The following is a 25,516-nucleotide window of genomic DNA, read 5'->3' on the forward strand; positions in this document are numbered from 1 at the left end:
AACTTTTTTTCAAAAATAAATAAATAAATAAAAAATAAAAAGGTAAAGAGATTGAAGATTGAGGAAAACTTAATTAAAAATTTTAAAATGCCGCAAAAAGAAAAAGACCCTTTAAGAGAGTAAAAAAAATTAAAAATTAAAACGGCTTTTCTCGTCTCCTTTTTTCTTTTAGAATCTCTGCGCTCAAATACAGTCAGAGACACACTTCCTCTTTTATATGCCGTATGCTATTGCAATAATATCAAATGTCACTAAAATCACGTATGTCACATCAAAAATGATGGATACAATTTAAATTTAACTTCTTCACAAAAAGCTACACATAGCCAGCATTGCAGCTGAAAACAGTCAGAAAAAACCAGATGTGACAGTTTGATTTACAATGCATCTCTCTCGGAGAAAGAGGAAGTTCGGAGAAGACAGAGAAGAAATAAAAAAAACTTTCTTTTACTATTTCATGCTCTTAAAGCGGCAATAGTACATGACACAAACAGAAACAGATAGACAATCCGAGAGATGCCCTTTTTAAATTCTGTGACACGTGCAGGTTGCGCTGGGAACAGACTACTGCCAATCGCACTGGACGCACCTGCGCCCGGGCCGCCTGAGTGAGTGAGAGGCACAACAAACGGGAAATCTACCACCCCGGTCCGGACGTCCTGACTGGCCGCCGGCTACAGGAATCTGCAGTAGCCCCTCTAAGTTATCACTACCCGTGCCTGGAACATGGGACTACCTGCCCCGGAACTCTACCTGTTCCTCCTATGCACGGGAATCCTGCAATAACTTATCGAGCGATTTGACCTCCTGCGGTCTGTTACCCAGCAACCAAAAGCAAAAGTCACTTTTCCTTCCTTCTCCCGGATCTTACACAAACATAGAACATATACACGGCTCACAGCAGACACCTCCCAGGGTGGATTCGTGGCTACGGATTTTTTACACTACCTGGGAATTGGTGACCACACACCTGACCGGCAAGAGGCATAGACAAGGACTGGGCACAGGGGACTTTCAGGTAAGATGATAACATTTTCTTACCTTATGGAGCTGTGCAGTCTCCTGCCCCTGTGCCAAAGCCACGGCCACCTCCTTCTCTCCGGTCAGTAGTGGGTCCACGTGTGCGTTTCATCCGTGCCGTTGGGCGCCATTCTGTTATGGAAATATTAGGGTTGGATAAATATATCCCTGTGTGTGCTGCGGCCGCTCCCAATTAGACTGAGTATTTTGAGCGCTCATCAAGAATGGACTGTACACAACTGTGACAGAACAACATTCCATCAATACTGAAACTTTATTGTACATACATAGTTTTATATTTTCACATAGAAAGGAGTGGTTAGGGGTTGTCAGGGGTGGTTAGTTAATTACCATATTGTCTAGCTCCTCTGTCATTGGTTATCTAAACATATATGGAATATTGTGATTAATGCTCATATGACTGCTGACCAAGCAAGTAAACTTGAGTTCTGTATGTAGGACAAAGTGGAGACATGTGACACTGTTGGTCTGCCGTTTCAGCAAGATTCAGCTATATTCTAGGCATTATTTCAGACATCTGACCCGAGTTCCTGTTTTTAAGATGGAAAAACCCTATACAGTCTGTCTGGCTTATATCAGTTTGTCAGCCATTTTAAACCATTGATTATAATGTATATATTAGCTGTGAGTATAAGAGTATATAAGTATATATTTGATTATAGAGGAGTATACATGCAAGTGAGATCTACATGATATATATATTTCTATCACATGACGACGACCCTGGAGACGATGACCCTGAAGACCACCCCGATGATGACGACCCCGCAGACGACGACCCTGGAGACGACGACGACCTGGAAGACCGAGAAGCAGAAGAACAAGAGGCTGCAGAACAAAGAGCAGAAGAACATTAAGCATAAGACTAAATATCAGAGCAAAAGATATTATCTAAATTATAAGCAGAAGAAGACTAAGCAGTGTATGGGGGTGAGTCCGTTCCTCCTCGTGGTGCCCCTGGATAAAGCCTGATGCTGCAGGCCAAACTGAACGCGGACAAATGTAACTCTTTTGTGACAGGCAGAACGGAAGTTGTAATCTTCAAACTTTTATAGATAGCAACTACGGGAATGCCTGTCACAAATAAGAATATGATGAAGAAGTTGAATACGAAGAAGATAAGAGTTAAATAAAAAGAATATGAACAATGTAAGAAAAAAAATAATAGGTAGAAGATGAAGAAGAAGATGAATAAGGTGAAGAAGTTGATGTCAAAGAAGCTGATGATGAGGATAATGAAGAAGAAAGTGTGGGAGAAGTAAAAAAGAAGGTGAAGGGCGTGGAAGTAGTGAAACATCAATATCTGACAAAATAAAAATAAAAAAAACATAGTCAAAATCTTTCTAACGCCGAACGTCATAAAAAAAAATAAAAATCATGCTATTCTATTTGATTGGGCTAAACCTCTGTGCCTTTAATGTCTCCGCCACCTCCCCCAATACATCCTACATTATTCTTAGTTGTTTTCCTTCATGTAGAATTAACCTACACGGAAAGAAAGGGTTTATTTTAATTCCGATATTTTCGTCCCATTGACTTGCATTGGGATCGGGTATCGGTATCGGATTAGATCCGATACTTTGACGGTATCGGCCGATACTTTCCGATACCGATACTTTCCGATATCGGAAGGTATCGCTCAACACTACTAAAGACGCGTTCCGATAATACACTAGCCGCAGGGCAAGCCAGCACCTCCAATGCATACTGGCTTAGCTCTGGCCATGTATCCAGCTTTGAGACCCAAAACTTGAAAGGGGAAGAGCCGTCTGGGAGTACAGCAAGAGGGCAAGACATGTAGTCTGTCACCATCTGACGGAACCGTTGCCTCCTGCTGACTGGAGCCGTCTGTGATGGTGTAGACTTTTGTGGCGGGCACAGAAAACTGTGCCACAGTTGGGCCATACTGGTCTTGCCTTGGGCAGAGGCACTGCTTCTGCTCCCTCTTTGTGCAGAGCCTCCTCCACTGCCTGGACGCACTGAGCTGCTTTGTAATGCATTAGCAGCACTTCTCTCAGTTGGACTGGAGAAGATGATGGAATTCACCAGTGTGTCTTGGTACTCCCGCATTTTTCGCTCCCGGTTCAACGGTGTGATGAGGCTTTCTACGTTGTCCCGGTAGCGAGGATCGAGGAGGGTGAACACCCAATAATCAGACATGTTGAGAATGTGGGCGATGCGGCGGTCGTTTCTCAGGCACTGCAGCATGTAATCCACCATGTGCTGCAGACTGCCAACTGGCCAAGAAACGCTGTCCCCTGCTGGAGACGTGATCTCTGCCCGCTCGTCATCACCCCACCCTCGCTGTACACACTGAATACTGGACAATTGTGTAACTCCCTCCTCTGGACGGATGTCTTCCTCCTCCATTGACTCCTCCTCATCCTCCTCACAAAGTGTCCCCTGCCTACGCGTTTGTGAGGAACCATGTGGCGCTGACTGTCCAGAAGATGATGGAAATGGTGGATCCTCATCCTCCACCTCTTCCACAACATCATCCCTTAGCGCTTGCAGTGATTTTTCAAGCAGGCAGATAAGGGGGACAGTCATGCTGACTAGTGCATCATCTGCACTCGCCATCCACGTGGAATAATCGAAGGGACGCAAAACCTGGCAGACGTCCTTCATAGTGGCCCACTCTGTGGTTGTGAAGTCTGAACGGCGGGGAGTGCGACTTCTTTGCGCCTGATGCAGCTGGTGCTCCATTACAGCTTGCTGCTGCTCACACAACCGCTACAACATATGTAATGTGGAATTCCACCTGGTAGGTAGGTCACATATGATGCGATGTTCCGGCAGGCAGTGTCGGCGCTGCAGAGCCGCAATGCGCGATTTTGCCATGCTGGAACGCCGCAAGTGAGCACACTCTAGGCGGACCTTGTGCAGCAGTGCATCAAGATCTGGATAGTCCCTCAAAAAACTCTGCACAACCAAATTGAGCACATGTGTGTTATGACCCCAATGGCAGAGGGTCTCAAAAATACATACCAAGTCTGCAAACACGAAAAAACAGCTCATAGGGCAGTGGTAACTGGGCTGACCATATATCTAATCCTAGCACCACAAATAGCAGCAGCCGGGGAACGTGCCTACGTTGGTTCTAGACGTCTCGCGCCAGCCGGAGAACTAACTAACCCTAGAAGGGAAAAGATAGACCTTTCTTGCCTCCAGAGAAAAGACCCCAAAAGTTGGATACAAGCCCCCAACAAATAATAACGGTGAGGTAAGGAGAAAAGACAAACGTAAGAATGAACTAGATATTTAGCAAAGAGAGGCCCACTGACTAATAGCAGAATATAGTAAGATGACTTATACGGTCAGCAAAAACCCTATCAAAATTTCCACGCTGGATATTCAAGAACCCCCGAACCGTCTAACGGCCCGGGGGGAGAACACCAGCCCCCTAGAGCTACCAGCAGAATCAGGAATCACATTTAGTACAAGCTGGACAAAAAATAATAGCAATGCAAATAACCAAAAAACAAGGAAGCAAGACTTAGGTTAATTTTGCAAGATCCAGGACCAGCAGACAGGAGCAAACAGAAAGGAACTGATTACAACGATGCCAGGCACTGGACTGAGAATCCAGGAAGTTTATATAGCAACACCCCTGGACTAACGACCCAGGTGGGTGCCAAACTGAGGAAAGACAATCCCAGAGTCATATCACTAGTGACCACAAGAGGGAGCCAAAAAAATCTAATTCACAACAGTACCCCCCCTTTAAGGAGGGGTCACCGAACCCTCACCAAGACCACCAGGGCGATCAGGATGAGCAGCGTGAAAGGCACGAACTAAATCGGCCGCATGCACATCAGAGGCAACCACCCAGGAATTATCCTCCTGACCATAGCCCTTCCACTTGACCAGATACTGAAGCCTCCGCCTGGAGAGACGAGAATCCAAGATCTTCTCCACCACGTACTCCAACTCGCCCTCAACCAACACCGGAGCAGGAGGCTCAACAGAAGGAACCACAGGTACAACGTACCGCCGCAACAAAGACCTATGGAACACGTTGTGAATGGCAAACGACACCGGAAGATCCAAGCGAAAGGACACAGGATTAAGGATTTCCAATATCTTGTAAGGACCGATGAAGCGAGGCTTAAATTTAGGAGAGGAGACCTTCATAGGAACAAATCGAGAAGACAGCCATACCAAATCCCCAACACGAAGTCGGGGACCCACACCGCGGCGGCGGTTGGCAAAACGCTGAGCTTTCTCCTGTGACAACTTCAAGTTGTCCACCACATGATTCCAGATCTGCTGCAACCTATCCACCACGGAATCTACCCCAGGACAGTCAGAAGGCTCCACTTGTCCCGAGGAAAAACGAGGATGGAAACCAGAGTTGCAAAAAAATGGCGAAACCAAGGTAGCGGAACTAGCCCGATTATTAAGGGCAAACTCAGCCAACGGCAAGAAGGTCACCCAATCATCCTGATCTGCAGAAACAAAACACCTCAAATAAGCCTCCAGAGTCTGATTAGTTCGCTCCGTTTGTCCATTAGTTTGAGGATGAAAGGCAGACGAAAACGACAAATCAATGCCCATCTTAGCACAAAAGGATCACCAGAACCTGGAAACAAACTGGGATCCTCTGTCAGACACGATTTTCTCAGGAATGCCGTGTAAACGTACCACATTCTGAAAGAACAAGGGAACCAGATCGGAAGAGGAAGGCAGTTTAGGCAAAGATACCAAATGGACCATCTTGGAAAAGCGATCACATACCACCCAGATGACAGACATACCTTGAGACACCGGAAGATCTGAAATGAAATCCATGGAAATGTGTGTCCAAGGCCTCTTCGGGACAGGCAAGGGCAAGAGCAAGCCGCTGGCACGAGAACAGCAAGGCTTAGCCCGAGCACAAGTCCCACAGGACTGCACAAATGACCGCACATCCCGTGACAAGGAAGGCCACCAAAAGGACCTAGCCACCAGATCTCTGGTGCCAAAAATTCCCGGATGCCCTGCCAACACCGAGGAATGAACCTCGGAAATGACTCTGCTGGTCCACTTATCAGGAACAAACAGTCTGTCAGGTGGACAAGAGTCAGGTCTACCAGCCTGAAATCTCTGCAACACACGTCGCAAATCCGGAGAAATGGGTGACAAGATTACTCCCTCTTTAAGAATACCAACTGGTTCTGCGACTCCAGGAGAGTCAGGCACAAAGCTCCTTGAAAGAGCATCAGCCTTCACATTCTTTGAACCTGGTAAATACGAGACCACAAAGTCAAAACGGGAGAAAAATAATGACCAACGGGCCTGTCTAGGATTCAGGCGTTTAGCAGACTCGAGATACATCAGATTCTTGTGATCAGTCAAGACCACCACACGATGCTTAGCACCCTCGAGCCAATGACGCCACTCCTCAAATGCCCACTTCATGGCCAGCAACTCCCGATTGCCAACATCATAATTCCGCTCAGCAGGCGAAAACTTCCTAGAGAAGAAAGCACATGGTCTCATTACAGAGCAACCAGGGCCTCTCTGCGACAAAACGGCCCCTGCCCCAATCTCAGAAGCATCCACTTCACCACCAGAGGATTCGCGGCTTTGCGCTCCCGCAAACGCCGGTCAATTTGAATAGCCAGCGCCATGGAATCATTCAGACCTGTAGGAATGGAGAAACCCACCATCACATTCTTAATGGCTTCAGAAAGGCCATTTCTGAAATTTGCGGCCAGAGCACACTCATTCCACTGAGTAAGCACGGACCATTTCCGAAATTTTTGGCAATACACTTCAGCTTCATCCTGCCCCTGAGAAATAGCCAACAAGGCTTTTTCTGCCTGAATTTCAAGATTGGGTTCCTCGTAAAGCAATCCGAGCGCCAGAAAAAACGCATCAACATTTGCCAATGCCGGATCTCCTGGCGCTAGCGAGAAGGCCCAATCCTGAGGGTCGCCCTGTAAGAAAGAGATAACAATTTTTACTTGCTGAGCTGAATCTCCAGATGAACGGGGTCTCAGAGATAGAAACAATTTACAATTATTCCTGAAATTCCTAAACTTAAATCGGTCTCCAGAGAACAGCTCAGGAATAGGTATTTTAGGTTCAGACATTGGACTACTGGTAACAAAATCTTGTATACCCTGCACACGAGCAGCAAGCTGATCCACACTTGTAATCAAAGTCTGGACATTCATGTCTGCAGCAAGCACAAGCCACTCAGAGGTAAAGGGGAGGAAAAAAGAGAGGAAAGAAAAAAAAAAAAAAAACTCAGACTTTCCTTTCTTGTAATCCCACTTCTGCAATGCATTAAACATTCAACCTTGGCCTGGCATACTGTTATGACCCCAATGGCAGAGGGTCTCAAAAATACATACCAAGTCTGCAAACACAAAAAAACAGCTCATAGGGCAGTGGTAACTGGGCTGACCATATATCTAATCCTAGCACCACAAATAGCAGCAGCCGGGGAACGTGCCTACGTTGGTTCTAAACGTCTCGCGCCAGCCGGAGAACTAACTAACCCTAGAAGGGAAAAGATAGACCTTTCTTGCCTCCAGAGAAAAGACCCCAAAAGTTGGATACAAGCCCCCAACAAATAATAACGGTGAGGTAAGGAGAAAAGACAAACGTAAGAATGAACTAGATATTTAGCAAAGAGAGGCCCACTGACTAATAGCAGAATATAGTAAGATGACTTATACGGTCAGCAAAAACCCTATCAAAATTTCCACGCTGGATATTCAAGAACCCCCGAACCGTCTAACGGCCCGGGGGGAGAACACCAGCCCCCTAGAGCTACCAGCAGAATCAGGAATCACATTTAGTACAAGCTGGACAAAAAATAATAGCAATGCAAATAACCAAAAAACAAGGAAGCAAGACTTAGCTTAATTTTGCAAGATCCAGGACCAGCAGACAGGAGCAAACAGAAAGGAACTGATTACAACGATGCCAGGCACTGGACTGAGAATCCAGGAAGTTTATATAGCAACACCCCTGGACTAACGACCCAGGTGGGTGCCAAACTGAGGAAAGACAATCCCAGAGTCATATCACTAGTGACCACAAGAGGGAGCCAAAAAAATCTAATTCACAACACATGTGCCAGACATGGGATGTGAGTGAGGTTGCCGAGGCCCAGAGCTGCCACCAGATTTTGGCCATTATCACACACTACCATGCCTGGCTGGAGATTCGCTGCCACAAACCACACATCGCTCTCCTGCTTGATGGCATTCCAGAGCTCCTGCGCTGTGTGGCTTCGGTTTCCCAAAGAAATTAATTTCAAGACGGCCTGTTGACGTTTGGCCATGGCTGTGCTCATGTCGGTCATAACAGGTAAATCTTCATCACGGGTCCATGTGGAGGTGGACTGTGACGGCTCCTGCAGCGATGATTCTGAGGAACTGGTGTAAGAGGAGGAGTCAATGCATACAGAATGGATTCCTGCAATCCTTGGAGTGGGCAGGACACCTCCTGCACCACTCGCACGATCTGTACCCGGCTCAACAACATTAACCCAATGGGCAGTGAGGAAAAGGTATCACCCCTGTCCATGTTGACTGGTCCACGCATCGGTGGTGAGGTTGACCTTGCTACTGACGGCGTTCAGTAGCGCGTGTTTTATGTGTCCCTCCACATGCTTGTGCAGGGCAGGGACAGCTTGCCTGCTGAAGTAAAAGCGGCTGGGCACATTGTACTGTGGGACTGCCAATGACATCAAGTCACGGAAGATGTCAGTCTCCACCAGCCTGAATGACAGCATTTCCAGTGACAGAAGTTTGGCAATGCCTGCAGTCAGAGCCTGTGCTCGTGGGTGGTTTGACGAGAAAGGCCGCCTTTTCTCCCATGCCTGTACTACCGATGGCTGTAGACTGGGCTGGGAGTGTGTGGATGACTGGGAACGTGGTGCTGCGGGTGGAATTACAGTGGGTCTCTGGACAACAGGGCCAGAGGTTCTTCCACGGCGATCCTGGGAGGAAGCCGAACCAGCTGCGTGTGAGCTGGAGGAAGAGGCAACACGAGCTGAAGTGGTGGTAGCTGCCGCTGTTGGTTGGCCTAGCTCTTCAGTGTGTTTTTCTAACTCCGCCGCGTGCCTGGTGCGCACATGTTTCCACATGTTGGAGGTATTGAGGTTGCTGACATTTCGACCTCTTTTTACTTTGTGATGACACACCTTGCATTTGACATAGAAAATGTCATCTGCAACTGTGTCAAAAAAGGACCAGGCACTGCAAGTCTTGGGAGTGCCCTTTTTGGCTTTTGGAAGAGACATGCTCCGAACGGGTGCCAAAGCGGAGGCTGCAGGATCCGCAGCCTTCCCCCTCCCTCTGCCTCTTTGGCCCGTTCGGGGAATCTCTTCCTCAGAGCTGCTCCCACCAGCTTCCTGTCCCTCACGCCAAGATGGGTCAAGGACCTCATCATCTACACTACCCTCTGCCACCAACTGCTCCTCCTGGGTAGTCTCAGCAGCAGAGCACGCACCAGAAAGTGGCACCTGAGTGTCATCAGCGGATGCGTCCTGCGATGTGGTGACCGGAGGCACTGGCCCACCCGCCTCTTCAGAGGAAGAGAGAAAAAGCGGTTGGGCATCACTGCACCCTGCCTCTTCTTCCATTTCTCCAATGCTGCTTGGCTGGCCCCCTGTTTCCAAGCCAAGAGATTCAGAGAACAGAAGTACAGACGGCTCCTGTCCTTGTTGTGAAATTGGATTTTGGGCTCCCCCGGTGGCCACTGGTGGAATTGAACTGGTGTGCATCATCCCCTCTGTTCACCTGTTTCCATCAGGATGTGGGAGTCGCTATTTAGCCTTGCTCCTCTGTCACTTCCATGCCGGTCAACATTGTAATCAGAAGCCTTTCTGTGCATGTTCCTGCTGCTAGACAACTCCCAGCTAAGTTGGACTTTTGTCCTCGTTTGTTTTTGCATTTTGTTCCAGTTCACAGCTGTAGTTTCGTTTCTGTGTCTGGAAAGCTCTTGTGATCTGAAATTGCCACTCTGATGTTATGAGTTAATACTAGAGTCTTAAAGTAATTTCAGGATGGTGTTTTGATAGGGTTTTCAGCTGACCATGAAAGTGCCCTTTCTGTCTTCCTGCTATCTAGTAAGCGGACCTCAATTTTGCTAAACCTATTTTCATACTACGTTTGTCATTTCCATCTAAAATCACCGCCAATATATGTGGGGGCCTCTGTCTGCCTTTCGGGGAAATTTCTCTAGAGGTTTGCCAGGACTATATTTTCCTCTGCCAGGATTAGTTAGTCCTCCGGCCGGCGCTGGGCGTCTAGGGATAAAACGCAGGCAACGCTACCCGGCTACTGTTAGTTGTGCGGCAGGTTTAGTTCATAGTCAGTTTAGTTTCCATCCTTCCAAGAGCTAGTTCTTATGTTTGCTGGGCTATGTTCTCTTGCCATTGAGAACCATAACAGTTTGACCGGCCCAAAAAAGGGTTAAATTAATTGACAGAGAAAGGAGAGAAAAGAGAAGTCTGCTGAAGATTTTTTATTTTTTTTTTCCCTTCAGTTCTGAGTGTGCTTGTAATTGAATCTCTTGCAAGTCTGCCTATATTGCAGCCTTTCTCTCTCTCTCTCCTTCTAATCCTGGAATGGCTCTGTGTTCACCTGTTTAAAATGGATATTCAGAGTTTAGCTGCAGGCTTGAATAATCTCACCACGAAAGTTCAAAATTTACAAGATTTTGTTGTTCATGTTCCTATATCTGAACCTAGAATTCCTTTGCCTGAATTTTTCTCGGGGAATAGATCTTGCTTTCAAAATTTCAAAAATAATTGCAAGTTGTTTTTATCCCTGAAATCTCGCTCTGCTGGAGATCCTGCTCAGCAGGTCAGGATTGTGATTTCCTTGCTCCGGGGCGACCCTCAGGATTGGGCTTTTGCATTGGCTCCAGGGGATCCTGCGTTACTCAGTGGAATGAGTGCGCCCTGGCGACGAATTTCAGAGAGGGTCTCTGTGATGCCATTAAGGATGTTATGGTGGGGTTCCCTGTACCTGCGGGTCTGAATGAGTCCATGACAATGGCTATCCAGATCGATAGGCGTCTGCGGGAGCGCAAACCTGTGCACCATTTGGCGGTGTCTACTGAGAAGACGCCAGAGAATATGCAATGTGATAGAATTCTGTCCAGAAGTGAACGGCAGAATTTTAGACGAAAAAATGGGTTGTGCTTCTATTGCGGTGATTCAACTCATGTTATATCAGCATGCTCTAAGCGTACTAAGAAGCTTGATAAGTCTGTTTCAATTGGCACTTTACAGTCTAAGTTTATTCTATCTGTGACCCTGATTTGTTCTTTATCATCTATTACTGCGGATGCCTATGTCGACTCTGGCGCCGCTTTGAGTCTTATAGATTGGTCCTTTGCCAAACGCTGTGGGTATGATTTGGAGCCTCTTGAAACTCCTATACCCCTGAAGGGGATTGACTCCACCCCATTGGCTAGCAATAAACCACAATACTGGACACAAGTAACTATGCGGATTAATCCGGATCACCAGGAGATTATTCGCTTTCTTGTGCTGTATAACCTATATGATGTGTTGGTGCTTGGATTGCCATGGCTGCAATCTCATAACCCAGTCCTTGACTGGAAGGCTATGTCTGTGTTAAGCTGGGGATGTAAGGGGACGCATGGGGACGTACCTGTGGTTTCCATTGCATCATCTATTCCCTCTGAGATTCCTGAATTCTTGACTGAATATCGTGACGTTTTTGAAGAACCTAAGCTTGGTTCATTACCTCCGCACCGGGAGTGCGATTGTGCCATAGATTTGATTCCGGGTAGTAAATACCCTAAGGGTCGTTTACTTAATCTGTCTGTGCCTGAACATGCTGCTATGCGAGAATATATAAAGGAGTCCTTGGAAAAGGGACATATTCGTCCTTCGTCATCTCCCTTAGGAGCCGGTTTTTTCTTTGTGGCTAAGAAAGATGGCTCTTTGAGGCCGTGTATTGATTATCGGCGTTTGAATAAAATCACGGTTAAATATCAATATCCGTTGCCACTGCTGACTGATTTGTTTGCTCGCATAAAGGGGGCCAAGTGGTTCTCTAAGATAGATCTCCGTGGGGCGTATAATTTGGTGCGAATTAAGCAGGGGGATGAGTGGAAAACCGTATTTAATACACCCAAGGGCCACTTTGAGTATTTGGTGATGCCTTTTGGTCTTTCAAATGCCCCTTCAGTCTTTCAGTCCTTTATGCATGACATTTTCCGTGATTATTTGGATAAATTTATGATTGTGTATCTGGATGATATTTTGATTTTTTCGGATGACTGGGACTCTCATGTCCAGCAGGTCAGGAGGGTTTTTCAGGTTTTGCGGTCTAATTCCTTGTGTGTGAAGGGTTCTAAGTGCATTTTTGGGGTTCAAAAGATTTCCTTTTTGGGATATATCTTTTCCCCCTCTTCCATCGAGATGGATCCTGTCAAGGTTCAGGCTATTTGCGATTGGACGCAACCCTCTTCTCTTAAGAGTCTTCAGAAATTTTTGGGCTTTGCTTACTTTTATCGTCGATTTATTGCTGGTTTTTCTGATGTTGTTAAACCATTGACTGATTTGACTAAGAAGGGTGCTGATGTTGCTGATTGGTCCCCTGCTGCTGTGGAGGCCTTTCGGGAGCTTAAGCGCCGCTTTTCTTCCGCCCCTGTGTTGCGTCAGCCTGATGTTGCTCTTCCTTTTCAGGTTGAGGTCGACGCTTCTGAAATCGGAGCTGGGGCGGTTTTGTCGCAGAGAAGTTCCGATTGCTCCGTGATGAGACCTTGTGCTTTTTTCTCGCGTAAATTTTCGCCCGCCGAGCGGAATTATGATGTTGGGAATCGGGAGCTTTTGGCCATGAAGTGGGCTTTTGAGGAGTGGCGTCATTGGCTTGAGGGGGCTAGACATCAGGTGGTGGTATTGACTGACCACAAAAATCTAATTTATCTTGAGTCCGCCAGACGCCTGAATCCTAGACAGGCGCGCTGGTCGTTGTTTTTCTCTCGGTTTAATTTTGTGGTGTCCTACCTGCCGGGTTCTAAGAATGTTAAGGCGGATGCCCTTTCTAGGAGTTTTGAGCCTGACTCCACTGGTAATTCTGAACCTACAGGTATCCTTAAGGATGGAGTGATATTGTCTGCCGTTTCTCCAGACCTGCGGCGGGCCTTGCAGGAGTTTCAGGCGGATAGACCTGATCGTTGCCCACCTGGTAGACTGTTTGTTCCTGATGATTGGACCAGTAAAGTCATTTCTGAGGTTCATTCTTCTGCGTTGGCAGGTCATCCTGGAATCTTTGGTACCAGGGATTTGGTGGCAAGGTCCTTCTGGTGGCCTTCCCTGTCTCGAGATGTGCGAGGCTTCGTGCAGTCTTGTGACGTTTGTGCTCGGGCCAAGCCTTGTTGTTCTCGGGCTAGTGGATTGTTGTTGCCCTTGCCTATCCCGAAGAGGCCCTGGACGCACATCTCGATGGATTTTATTTCGGATCTTCCTGTTTCTCAGAAGATGTCTGTCATCTGGGTGGTGTGTGACCGTTTCTCTAAGATGGTCCATTTGGTTCCCCTGCCTAAGTTGCCTTCTTCTTCCGAGTTGGTTCCTCTGTTTTTTCAAAATGTGGTCCGTTTGCATGGTATTCCGGAGAATATCGTTTCTGACAGAGGAACCCAATTCGTGTCTAGATTTTGGCGAGCATTCTGTGCTAGGATGGGCATAGATTTGTCTTTCTCGTCTGCTTTCCATCCTCAGACTAATGGCCAGACCGAGCGGACGAATCAGACCTTGGAGACATATTTGAGGTGTTTTGTGTCTGCAGATCAGGATGATTGGGTTGCTTTTTTGCCTTTAGCGGAGTTTGCCCTCAATAATCGGGCCAGCTCTGCCACCTTGGTGTCTCCTTTTTTCTGTAATTCGGGGTTTCATCCTCGATTTTCTTCTGGTCAGGTGGAATCTTCGGATTGTCCTGGAGTGGATGCTGTGGTGGAGAGGTTGCATCAGATTTGGGGGCAGGTAGTGGACAATTTGAAGTTGTCCCAGGAGAAGACTCAGCTTTTTGCCAACCGCCGGCGTCGGGTTGGTCCTCGGCTTTGTGTTGGGGACTTGGTGTGGTTGTCTTCTCGTTTTGTCCCTATGAGGGTTTCTTCTCCTAAGTTTAAGCCTCGGTTCATCGGCCCGTACAAGATATTGGAGATTCTTAACCCTGTGTCCTTCCGTTTGGACCTCCCTGCATCTTTTTCTATTCATAATGTTTTTCATCGGTCATTATTGCGCAGGTATGAGGTACCGGGTGTGCCTTCCGTTGAGCCTCCTGCTCCGGTGTTGGTTGAGGGCGAGTTGGAGTACGTTGTGGAAAAAATCTTGGACTCCCGTGTTTCCAGACGGAAACTCCAGTATCTGGTCAAATGGAAGGGATACGGTCAGGAGGATAATTCTTGGGTGACTGCCTCTGATGTTCATGCCTCCGATCTGGTCCGTGCCTTTCATAGGGCTCATCCTGATCGCCCTGGTGGTTCTGGTGAGGGTTCGGTGCCCCCTCCTTGAGGGGGGGGGTACTGTTGTGAAATTGGATTTTGGGCTCCCCTGGTGGCCACTGGTGGAATTGAACTGGTGTGCATCATCCCCTCTGTTCACCTGTTTCCATCAGGATGTGGGAGTCGCTATTTAGCCTTGCTCCTCTGTCACTTCCATGCCGGTCAACATTGTAATCAGAAGCCTTTCTGTGCATGTTCCTGCTGCTAGACAACTCCCAGCTAAGTTGGACTTTTGTCCTCGTTTGTTTTTGCATTTTGTTCCAGTTCACAGCTGTAGTTTCGTTTCTGTGTCTGGAAAGCTCTTGTGATCTGAAATTGCCACTCTGATGTTATGAGTTAATACTAGAGTCTTAAAGTAATTTCAGGATGGTGTTTTGATAGGGTTTTCAGCTGACCATGAAAGTGCCCTTTCTGTCTTCCTGCTATCTAGTAAGCGGACCTCAATTTTGCTAAACCTATTTTCATACTACGTTTGTCATTTCCATCTAAAATCACCGCCAATATATGTGGGGGCCTCTGTCTGCCTTTCGGGGAAATTTCTCTAGAGGTTTGCCAGGACTATATTTTCCTCTGCCAGGATTAGTTAGTCCTCCGGCCGGCGCTGGGCGTCTAGGGATAAAACGCAGGCAACGCTACCCGGCTACTGTTAGTTGTGCGGCAGGTTTAGTTCATGGTCAGTTTAGTTTCCATCCTTCCAAGAGCTAGTTCTTATGTTTGCTGGGCTATGTTCTCTTGCCATTGAGAACCATAACAGTCCTGGGCTCTCTGTCTGCCTGGCCAATTTGGCAGGTGGTGAAGAGACAGATGGCTGCTCTCCAGTGCTCTGTGTCTGAGAGGATGTGGCACTAATTGAAGTCGATGCGTTAGCTGTCATCCATCCGACAACGGCTTCAATTTGTTCTTCACGCAGCAGCGGTGTACGGCGCTCTGCGACAAAGCTGCGCATGAAGGACTGTTCCCTGGTGAAACTGGGTGCTGAGGAGTCACCGGTGCCTGCAGCAGGCACAGAATCCCCACGTCCTCTCCCTGCTACGCGCCCACGCCCACGTGCCTTACTCCCTGCCTTCTTCATCTTGGTTGACTGATAAAGATAAGCAGAAAAGTAACGGGTAACGGCTTTGTGTGCTTATTCCTGAACAGCTCCTAACAGGTATAAGAAACACTAATTTTCTAAAGTGTGGACTAGACTTTAATATGAGCTAATGTGGCCTACACAAATGTAAAGTGGTGTGTTTGGTGAACTTTATTATTTATTTATTTTTTGGGGGCTGAACTGACAACAGAGAGAGCTGCAGTCACACGGAGACCGTGCAGACAGCCGTAAACGGCGCTGCAAGGCCCAAAAACCCTCCTCTACATTATCCTATGTAGTGTTTTTCCACAAGTTAGCTGGATACGGGTGGAAAGACACTAATAGGAATTTTTAGAAAAAATGTGCAGCAGCCTGCACTACTTAAAACAAAAGGAAAATTGATTTGACGGTATGATGCAGTGAAGAACCCTGAGCTGGATACATCCGGCTATGGCTGCTCACAGACTACAGGGCGAGCTGCAGTCACACGGAGATCGTGCAGACAGCCGTAAACGGCGCTGCAAGGCCCAAAAAACCTCCTCTACTTTATCCTATGTAGTGTTTTTCCACAAGTTAGCTGGATACGGGTGGAAAGTCACTAATAGGAATTATTAGAAAAAATGAGCAGCAGACTACACTACTTGAAAAAAAAATAAAAAAATAGAACAGTATGAGGCAATGAACCACCCTTCCTGAACTGAATACAACCAGCTATGGCTGCACACAGACTAGGGAGTGGGCTGCACTCACACACACACACACACACAGACCTTGCAGATCGCTGTGAAAACAGCGCTGCAAGGCAAAAGCAAGGTGATTAGTAGGTGAACACAGCGGTTGCTAAATTAGCCTTGGAAAAGAACAATGAAGCAAATCGCTATCTCTAAACTGGCCCTCAGTCAGCAAACAGCGTCCTGTCACTAACTGAATTCACAGCAGAGTGAGCGCAAAATGGCGCCAGCGACTTTTAAACTGCAGCATGACATCATTTCAGCAGCCAATCACAGCCTTGCCAGTAGTTTCATGCCCTCCATGCTGAACAGGATGTGCCCACACTTGGAATCATTCTCATTGGCTGAATTTGTGCAAATTTGTGCAGTTTGAATCCTGGGAACTTCCGATTCCGGTATCCGATACGCGGCAAGTATCGGATCTCAGTATCGAAATTCCGATACCGCTAAGTATCGGCCGATACCCGATACTTGCGGTATCGGAATGCTCAACACTAGTATTGAACTTTAGCATTGCTTTCAACCAAGACAAATGCATTCACTGGGAAATGTAATTTTAACATTTTACAACCTTATCTGGCCATTTGGTGTGTGACATATCATCAGACTCGTACTGTTTCATTTATAAAAGAGGGACTCTGAAAGTCACAAAGCCTATTTTTATCGGGCCATCAGGTGACCTTTACTATTCATCCATCAGCCAGCTATGCTTTGTTGTTCCCATTATTAAACAGTGGGTGTCCTATACTGTTATTGCCTATGCAGTGAGTGGCAGGGTTGCCAAAAATTTGGATGCACCCCAATAACCCTTTGAAAACACGTGCAGGAGGGCCACCTAAAAGCAACGTTCCCACTATTAGGAAGTTGGTACTCCTATACTGCTTGCCTATGCATTGAATGCAATGCCTGCTCTGCATCAAATTTAGATGCACCCCAATGCCCCTTATAAAAGACGGACAGAAAGGCCACCTGAAAGCAATGTTCCCATTATTAGGAAGTTGGTCTTCTAATATTGTTTGCCTATGCAGTGAATACAAGGCCTGCCCTGCACCAAATTTGGATGCTCCCCAATAACCCTATGAAGAGACGTACAGGAGGGCTACCTGAAAGCAATGTTCCCATTATTAGGAAGTTGGTCCTCCCACATTGCTTGCCTATGCAGTGATTGCAACACCTGCCCCAAATTTGGATGCACCCCAATACCCTTTAGAAGAGACGTACAGGAGGCCCACGTGAAAGCAATGTTCCCACTATTGGGAAGTTGGTTCTCCCATACTGTTTGCCTATGCAGTGAATGCAAAGCCTGCCCTGCACCAAATTTAGACACACCCCAATAACCCTTTGAACAAATGTATAGGAGGGCCACCTGAAAGCAATGTTCCCATTATTAGGAAGTTGGTACTTCCATACTGTTTGCCTATGCAGTGAATGCAAGGCCTGCCCTGCACCAAATTTAGACGCACCCCAATAACACTTTGAGCAAATGTATAGTAGGGCCACCTGAAAGCAACATTCCTATTATTAGGAAGTTGGTATGCAGCGCCCCAGAGTCCTGGTCGTTGCAGTAATGTTGTTCTTCCACCAGGGGGGAGCGATATTACGTCTGAAGGCAATAAAGGAGATCTTCTGTCCAGGTATCACAACCACACACGACACTTCACACTCCAGCCACCAGGGGGAGCAAAGGTTCTATCTACTAGGCCACTCCTCACAGTGAGGTAAAACTGGTAGTTGTAGGGAAAGTTAGGGAGTTCCTGGCTGGGGACCAAGAGAGAAAGGTCTCCAGACCGAGCTGGCTGGAGCGAGTTCCAGTCAGATCCAGAGTGAGGTCTGAGGAGGACGAGGGTCCACAGAGCTGCGCCTACCCCACGTGCGGCAGCATCCAAAGAAAGAGATATAGAAGAGAAGTGTATTGCAGTGAGTGAGAAACGAAGTCATAGCAAAAGGAGAGGAAACCAGAAGGAGTTCTGTCCTGTGAGAGGCTGCCTCCTTCTGAAGCGCAGGAATACCGGTGGCCAGAATACCGAGGTAGTAAGGATCTCTATGCTTTACTTCAGAGACTGGCAGGACAGTCAATTCCAAGTTGGCTGCCCGACCTTTATACACAGGAGACACGGTGGCAACTTATGGGGGCCGGGGCGTCTCTAGGGTCCCTATAAAAAGCCTCAGGCCACCAGTCATACGTATTTTGTTCTATCCGACCACGGGGAACAGTGAGAGGAGTAATAACAGTGAGGACCTCATTAGAGCTTATGCAAGTGGGAACCTACTGTGTTACTGTGAGGATAGGAAGGCTATTGAATTCCATCTGGATAAGAGTACTCTGGACTGGATTTGCCTTCAGACCGGCCGGACTTTGCTTACCCTGTGATCCGGTGCCCTGGACTGAGGACACTGAAGCCTTCAGTAAAGGTACAGAGACTGCAACCTTGTGCCCTCGTTATTCACTGCGCCTCACACCATTCACCATCTGCACTCTGGGAAGCCCTGGGGATACACTTCACCTGTGGGAAGGTATACCATCAAGCTGCCATAACATCACCCCAGTGGACCCCTAAGCAGCGTCGGTCACCCTGACCAAATACCACAGGTGGCATCACGAACACTTCCCCTTTAAAGACCTTTCCCAAAACCATAAAAACTTCTTTCTTTATTGGACATCCCTCAAAGGGCCACGGACCGGGTCGGGCCACCGTGACATCCCCCCGAACCGAAGGACCCGGTGCTGAGTACCCCATTGCCCTTGCGTGGGGGCGATCCAAGTACTCCCATACTGTTTGCCTACGCAGTGAATTGCAGTGTTGAGGCTGAATAACCGGTTGTGTTGAATTGCAGTGTTGAGGCTGAATAACCTGCAGTGAAGAATTGCAATATTGAAGCTGAAGAACCTGCAGTAAATTGCAGTGTTGAGGCTGAATAACCTGCAATGTAGAATTGCAATATTGAAGCTGAAGAACCTGCAGTCAATTGCAGTGTTGAGGCTGAAGAACCTGCAGTGGAAAATTGCAATATTGAAGCTAAAGAACCAGTAGTCATTTGTACTGTTGAGTAGTGTTGAGCGATACCGTCCGATACTTGAAAGTATCGGTATCGGAAAGTATCGGCCGATACCGGCAAAGTATCGGATCCAATCCGATACCGATACCCGATACCAATACAAGTCAATGGGACTCAAGTATCGGACGGTATTCCTGATGGTTCCCAGGGTCTGAAGGAGAGGAAACTCTCCTTCAGGCCCTGGGATCCATATAAATGTGTAAAAGAAAGAATTAAAATAAAAAATATCGCTATACTCACCTCTCCGACGCAGCCTGGACCTCAGCGAGGGAACCGGCAGCGTTGTTTGTTTAAAATTCGCGCTTTTACTTGGTTACGTGAAGTCCCGGCTTGTGATTGGTCAGGGCGGCCATGTTGCCGGGACGCGGACCAATCACAGCAAGCCGTGACGAAATTACGTCACGGCTTGCTGTGATTGGTCCGCGTCCCGGCAACATGGCCACCATTAACCAATCACAAGCCGTGACGTCACGGGAGGCTGGACACGCGCGCTTTTTAAAAAGCGCGCGTGTCCAGCCTCCAGTGACGTCCCGGCTTATGATTGGTCACGGCGCCATGTTGCCGGGAAGCGGACCAATCACAGCAAGCCGTGACGAAATTACGTCACGGCTTGCTGTGATTGGTCCGCGTCCCGGCAACATGGCCGCCATTAACCAATCACAAGCCGTGACGTCACGGGAGGCTGGACACGCGCGCTTTTTAAAATGGGCGCGTGTCCAGCCTCCCGTGACGTCCCGGCTTGTGATTGGTTGTGCCGCGGTCAACCAATCTAAAGCCGGGAGGCTGGACACGCGCGCATTTTAAAATTTTAAAATGGGCGCGTGTCCAGCCTCCCGTGACGTCCCGGCTTGTGATTGGTTGCGCCGCGGTCAACCAATCACAAGCCGGGAGACTGGACACGTGCGCATTTTAAAATTTTAAAATGCGCGCGTGTCCAGTCTCCCGGCTTGTGATTGGTTGATCGCGGCGCAACCAATCACAAGCCGGGACGTCACGGGAGGCTGGACACGCGCCCATTTTAAAATGCGCGCGTGTCCAGCCTCCCGTGACGTCACGGCTTGTGATTGGTTGCGTCTCCCATGTGACTGCGACGCAACCAATCACAAAGCCGGGACGTAATTTTAAAATCCTTAAGGACCTGAAATTACGTCACGGCTTGCTGTGATTGGTTGCGTCGCCCATGTGACTGCGACGCAACCAATCACAACGCCGGAACGTAATTTTAAAATCCTGAAGGACCTGAAATTACGTCACGGCTTGCTGTGATTGGTTGCGTCCCGGTCACATGGGCGGCACGCAACCAATCACAAGCCGGGACTCACGTAAAGGAAAGAAAAGCGCGAATTTTAAACAAAGAACGCTGCCGCTTCCCTCGGTAAGGTGCAGGCTGCGTCGGAGAGGTGAGTATAGCAATATTTTTTATTTTAATTCTCTCTTTTACACATTTTTACATTAATGTTGTTTCGATACCGATACCCGATATCACAAAAATATCGGATCTCGGTATCGGAATTCCGATACAGCAAGTATCGGCCGATACCCGATACTTGCAGTATCGGAATGCTCGACACTACTGTTGAGGCTAAATAACCTTCAGTGGAGAATTGCAATATTGCAGCTGAAGAACCTGCAGTCAATTGCAGTGTTGAGGCTAAGTGCCCCAATCGTGGCCATTTCAGCAGGGCATCAGCTATATTATATGGCTGACTGCCGCTGAGGATCGCACAGACTATGCAAGTGAGCAGTTGCAATTCTTCTGTCAGTTTGGCAGAATGCTTCTTCTGCGGCACAATACATGCACAGTGTATGTGGTGAAGTTGTTAATTAGCTCATGTATTGGTTTCTATTTACCATTGATGCATTATTTTGTTCTCATAAAATGATGCAATATACCTAACTGTAGATTCTTTCGCTCATTGAGATCCAATGTGTGATTTAAAGGGTTTTTCTCATCTCCAAGATCCTATCACAGTGTGTAGTAGATGTAATAATAATATTAGCAAATACCTACACTTAAAAAAAATATAGTTCTTCTGATTCACAATGTATCTTACCCCATGCACAGGACATTGCAGTAGCTTAGATGTCCATGGTTCAACCACTAACAACTGTCACTATATGAGTTGCAACTGTGAGCAGGTTGCAGGATGCAGTGATGGGCAGAAGACAGAGCAAGGGTTAACAAATTTTACTGTAAAAGGTGAGTACTCCACGCAGAGAGTTAAGGAGTTAAACAGGGATAATGCAGGGAATAGGTAATAAGGGTATGCAGTATGGGAAAATACAGGGGACAACAATGGGGCTTGAGGGACGGAGTACTCACTTCCACCTGCTGCGCGCTATCAGTTCCCGCCAAGTCTGAGTGTGTCTGCATGTGCTTTTGCTTTTTAGCCTGAGACATGCTCCCTGCTGCCAAGTGCAAACATTGGCCCGGTTCTATTTGCTTTCCCCCGGACAACTTATGAGACAGCTCCGACATAAAGGTACCCCCAGCCCGCTTCTTCTGCTTACATAACCATGGATTAAGCTACTGCAATGCCATGCACATGGGGTAAGCAACATAGTGAATCAGCTTTTCAGAAAAACTGCAATTCTACATTTCTAATTGGAGAAATTTGCTAACATTAATTCTTCTACCTAATACATATTGGGATAGACTCATGGAGAAATGAACATTCTTTTAAGTCTTTCCTAAATTTTTTTTATTCAGGTTGGTTAGGATATCCTGAATAACCAATGCTGAAATGGTAATTGTAATCCATGTGAATCACAAGAGTGAAGTAGCAGCAGCTCTAGAAAGCACGATGCCACTTTGTCTGCTGTCAGCTCCCTCCGGCCCTCTTCAGAGTTCACACGGTTAGTCCTCCATTAATGCACTTGCAGAAGGAGCTGATGCTTCCATATCACTTTAGTGTTCAAGTAATAGCATTATTTCCATGAATGTTAATGTTCAAACTTATGTTTATAGATTGAATTATTTCATAAACCAGGCTTGACCAAATCGCTTTTCGGAAAAGCTTGAAATACAACAACCAGATAATCCATAAAGTTTTCCTTGAGTGCACAATAGTGTAAACAAATTTTTGAAGAGCCTAATGCATTGTTAATACTGTATTTAGAATCTTCCGTCTCATTACCAATACAACACACACCATTAGGTGCAATAACGTTCATTTAATCGATACACATCTGCCACATGGATCCACAGCTAGGGAGGGAGTGCACTTTAAGTCTTGTCTGTGTTTTATGACGGGTCAGAAGAAACTGGAAAACTATTCGGTGTTGACTCTAGTTGAAAGTAGCTGAGATTGGCGAAGGAGAAGATGCATAACACTTGCTGCCCTTTTTTCTTTCTCAATTCAATAGGACATTTTAATGTCTTCGGCTGGCATCCTGGCGTGGCTTACATCACATTCTGTTGCCATAGAGATGGCTGCAGCCAAATGCACACTCAGACTGGTAATGTTTAACCCATGGAACACAAAGAACATTCAGCGATGCATATCATTTAGGACCCTTTTAGCATTACGTATATTAAATGCTGTGTATCTTATTTACAATTCATTTTGTACATTTTTATAAATATTAAATAATTGATACAAAACATTTAAATGGACAGAAAGGGGAAAAGAATAGTGATGAGTGAGCAGTAAAATACTCGAGTCCAGCAATTCTTAATTTTTGGGTGCTCGACCAAAGTAACAAGTAGAATGGACGTCAGTGGGAAACTCGAGCATTTTTCTGGCTCCCCCCACCCGGAGGGGTCTAAAAATTGCTGGAACTGATGTAAACAGTGTTGAAATGGTATGGGAACAGCATGCGGAAGACCCCTGGAAGCATCTATGACTCCCAGGTCGCTACTGGATGTCAGAGTATTACGCCACTTTACGGACTGACAATAAAACATACAAACTCATTTAAATGGATTTAACTGGCAAAAATATTAAGAAACATTATTTCCAGGATAATGACTAATAAGGCAAAATAAATAAGACATAAAAAAAATGCTCCCCACACCTTGAGCTATGTACACATAGTGTTTTTGTTGAATTTTGGCACTCCTGAATGGCTTTCAATGGTAAAAAAAACATTAATCAGGAAATGTAATTTTAGCATTTCAATATTTCATCTGTCCATGTGGTGTGTGAGACATGATCAGATACATCCTGTTTAATTTATGGAGAAGGGATTCTGAACGTCACAATTTTTTTTTCATGGCCATGAGACAGCCATCACTATTTGTAGAGGTCCATCATGCAGCCATTACTATTGTTAGAGAACGAGCAGGTGGTCCTCACTAATGTCAGAGGGTCATCAGCCAGCCCTCACTAAGCATTTTTGGAGGGCCAGTACATGGCTATGCTTTGCATAGATATACTGTTTATACTCGTGTATAAGCCGACCTGAGTATAACCGAGGCACCTGATTTTGCCACAAAAAACTGGGAAAACTTATTGACTTGAGTATAAGCAGGGTATGCATTGTCCCCTCATCCCATGCCGGTATGCATGGCTCCTCATCCCCATCCTTGTCTGCATGGCTCCTAATTCCCATCCTTGTATGCGTGGCTCCTTATTCCCATCCTTGCATGCATGGCTCCATATCCCTATCCTTGCATGCGTGGCTCCATATCCCCATCTTTGCATGTATGGCCCCCATGAGTAAAGCATAAAAAAAAATCCTACTTTTCTTCCCTGCGCGCCCTCGCAGCATCTTGTTCTGGTGCCAGCAGCTCCTGCGGCTGGGTGATCACATGTCCCCGCTCATTAAGGTAATGAATATTCACCTCTCTCCATGCCTATGGGAGTGGACAGAGGTGAATATTCATTACTTTAATGAGCGGGCACCCGTGATAGCCTGGCAGCTGCTGGAAGCCGGCAACTGCAGCTGAAAATGTGCGCGCTATAAGAGAAATGAATATTCATTGCCAGTGCAGTGAATATTAATTTCTCTTTAGCAGCGGGCACAGGCTTTAGCCGCAGCCACTTGCTCATTCCTACTGTGACCCGCTGTTCCGCCGCTCCCCCTCCCCTGCCGTCTTCTGGGACAATGACCTGCGTATAAGCCAAGGGGGGTATTTTCAGCACGCAAAAAATGTGCTGAAAAACTCAACTTATACAGCGAAGCATGGTTGAAATTCCATACCAATTCGCGGCTGGACTGTGTTTCGCTGATTGGTCACGGTTGGCCGAGCACGACTACTCACCGAAGCGGTGTCTAAATCCCGCGGCAATATCGCTGATTGGTCGTGGCTGGCTATGTAGTATATAGCACAGCCACGTAGTATATAGCAGCCACGTAGTATATAGCACAGCCACGTAGTATATAGCACAGCGATGTAGTATATAACACAGCCCACGCAGTAGATAGCAAAGCCACGTAGTATATTGCACAGCCACGTAGTATATAGCACAGGCATGTAGTTTATAACATAGTGATGTAGTATATAGCAGCCACATAGTATATAACACAGCCCACGTAGTATATAGCACAGCAACATAATATATAGCAGCCATGTAGTATATAACACAGACAGCCACGTAGTATATAGCAGTCACGTAGTATAGAGCAGCTACGTAATATATAGCAGCCACGTAGTATATAGCACAGCCACGTAGTATATAGCAGCCACGTAGTATATAGCACAGCCACGTAGTATATAGCACAGCGATGTAGTATATAACACAGCCCACGCAGTAGATAGCAAAGCCACGTAGTATATTGCACAGCCACGTAGTATATAGCACAGGCATGTAGTTTAGAATATATATATATATATATATATATATATTTATATATATATATATATATATATATATATATATATATATATATATATATATATATATATTGTAGATTGCTCTCACTGAGTGTATTGGGGGACACGTATTGGGGGACACTCGCTTGGCACGGGATTAATGTAGTCAGGCACGATTTTTTCACACAAAACAGTCAATACAGTTTATTAAAGTGTCATAAACTGGGCTATGCACAGTTCATTATATACATTTCATGAAACACAACAGGCACAACTGGTGATATTAACTTGCAGCTTTATCTTGTACACTTCATATACGGCTTTGACTCACGGACACTAAACATACTGGACCTCTCACTTCGCCCAGTTACC

At 46.5% G+C, this 25,516-nt stretch overlaps 1 long non-coding RNA gene across 1 annotated transcript in view; it reads left to right on the forward strand.

Annotated features, from left to right (window-relative positions):
• The first annotated feature begins 21,806 nt into the window (after positions 1 to 21,806).
• LOC143809699 (uncharacterized) overlaps positions 21,807 to 25,516 on the forward strand; it is a 122,288-nt gene continuing 118,578 nt past the window's right edge. The window contains exons 1-2 of the long non-coding RNA XR_013222405.1: positions 21,807 to 21,937; positions 22,097 to 22,242. This is a non-coding gene — a long non-coding RNA (uncharacterized LOC143809699). The remainder of the gene's footprint in view (positions 21,938 to 22,096; positions 22,243 to 25,516) is intronic.

The sequence above is a fragment of the Ranitomeya variabilis genome, chromosome 2 (assembly GCF_051348905.1).
Source record: "Ranitomeya variabilis isolate aRanVar5 chromosome 2, aRanVar5.hap1, whole genome shotgun sequence".
In the NCBI taxonomy this organism is placed as follows: domain Eukaryota; kingdom Metazoa; phylum Chordata; class Amphibia; order Anura; family Dendrobatidae; genus Ranitomeya; species Ranitomeya variabilis.